The sequence below is a fragment of the Odontomachus brunneus genome, unplaced genomic scaffold, assembly GCF_010583005.1.
Source record: "Odontomachus brunneus isolate Ranch 3 - 2012 unplaced genomic scaffold, Obru_v1 Obru_scaffold_041, whole genome shotgun sequence".
Lineage (NCBI taxonomy): Eukaryota > Metazoa > Arthropoda > Insecta > Hymenoptera > Formicidae > Odontomachus > Odontomachus brunneus.
The window spans coordinates 1415689-1417988 of record NW_022639491.1 but is presented as its reverse complement, the minus strand read 5'-3'; positions in this window follow the sequence as shown (position 1 = coordinate 1417988).

Sequence of the window (2300 nt, the reverse complement as noted above, 5' to 3'; positions counted from 1 at the left end):
TATATATATATATATATATATATATATATATATATATATATATATATAGCGCTGATATGACCCCAAAGAGTGTTCAGCAGAACACAGCAATGTATCATTAAACCGTTTACAAAGCGCTGAGTTCTGCTGAACGCAGCCAATATGCGGAACTCTGTTTCTTTCGAACTTTCTAGGTTTAATCTGCATTGTAATGCACTTTATTTGTATATTAGAAAATATGTTGATATTACAAGAATAAAATACTTCCATTTGATAATATTAAAATGTTAGTGTTCACGTAAAAACTCATGGATTAATTTACATCCACATAATTCACGTAAATCATGTGGATTCGACGTGGAAACAACTTGCTTGTTTTTGTCAAGAAAACTTTTCGTTTTTTACGAGTTTATGCGAAGGAAATAAATACATGATCGATTTAAAAACTAGTGCTATGACTTTAAAACATGACTATGACTGTATTGTAGACGATCTCTAAATGTAAGGAGCCTTTTATAAGTTGAAACAATCGGCCCTAAGTTATTATTTATAAGCTATAAGCAAATTAACCAATTACAGTTGATTATTTTCAAAAAATGGTTGTTTAACTTGCGTATGGCTTATAATTAATAGTTTATTGTAGAAGTCCCATTACAGATAGTAATTAATGTTATATTTGTTGAAATTTACCTCACTATACTTAAAAGGTTAAAGTTGCGTCCTAAGATCCACTGGTAACATTTACAGCACGAATGCACAAATGTGAATGCCATTCTGGGTTGCTATTCCGTTACCGTAGTTCCGATAGATGTCGGATCAGTAGGTGTTGTTGCGCAGTTTTTCCACGATATAAAAAAGCTGCGCAATGACGCCTACCGATTCGACAACTGTCGGTATACGGGAACGGAATAGTACCCCTGGAGGTCGATTGTGTATCTCGAAATGGAATGAAAATTACAAAAGTGAGCAAATTACTAGACATTGACTAACGAAGTTATAAATATTCTAGTAAATTTGCTCACTTTTGTCATTTTCACTCTGTTTTGAAATACACAATCGACCCCCTGATCAGTATCGGGACGCTGATTTCTGATTCGAGAATCGATTCTTTTTTGACGATGCTTCAATTATTTTCTGCGATCCTTTGGATGGTCGATTAATCGAAAATCGATTCTTTTCTGTACTGAATCGAGAATCGATTATTCATAGAGTCCTTTCGGACATGCCGGGATCACAGACTTCTATATACTATTAACTGAAAACTTATAATCACGGACACACACAAAATATCTTTCACATGGTAAAATAGAAATCGCAAGTATGTGATAGTTTACGTAATAGCCGTTGTTTGATCCTGGCGGCGCTGCAGATGTTGACAGACGTTTTGTTGCAGACACAAGTTAGCGGCTAGCAGTCCATGGTTATATAGTCAAAGGAATAAAGTATTTCTAGGTTCTCTATTCGTCAACCAATGAACGTATCCAAAAAGCTTGTCGTACAACACGTGAAATATCAGCCTAACAGTGACATCTATATCTGCTTGCAGCTCTAGTGTGTTCATTATTGAACCACTAAAAAAATTATAATTTTGTAGTTATGGATTCGACAATTATACATGGATATTCTCCAATAAAATAAAGGGAAAACTATTATGTGACGCAGATTTATCATACACACACAAACATATCTTTTATATTTTTCTAGTAAAAAAAGGAATTTGTCGCATCTCATGGTTGGACCCGTTATTTTAATTAATTCCGAACTCTTCGCTACGAGTCGCCACTGGCTTAGTTTACATCGTGCATTTGATACGCGTACTAAGTAGTAACTTTCTATTAGATAATCTTAATATCGACGATATATATAAATAACGATATATTAATCTGGTATAAAGGTGCCTTTACATGGGAGCATCAAGCGTCGAGCGTTAAAGCGGTGGCCAATTAACGTGCCACTGTTCGCAAGAACTACAAGTATACTTCTGGAACCTGATACGTTGATTGGCTAACGCTTTAACGCTCGACGCTGGGATGCTCCCATGTATTGGCACTTTAATACTCATCAACAAAACGTATTGTATTGATTGAATACGTCGCCATTGATATGCATTGTCGATATTAAGATTATCTAATAGAAAGTTACTATTTAGTACGATCAGTAGTATCGTATCAATAGTATAAGTAGATTTAGTAGTATCAAATGTACGATGTAAACCAGGTCAATGGCTTGGTTTACATCGTGCACTTGATACGCGTACTAAATAGTAATTTTCTATTAGATAATATCGACGATATATATAAACAACGGTATATTAAGCTGAT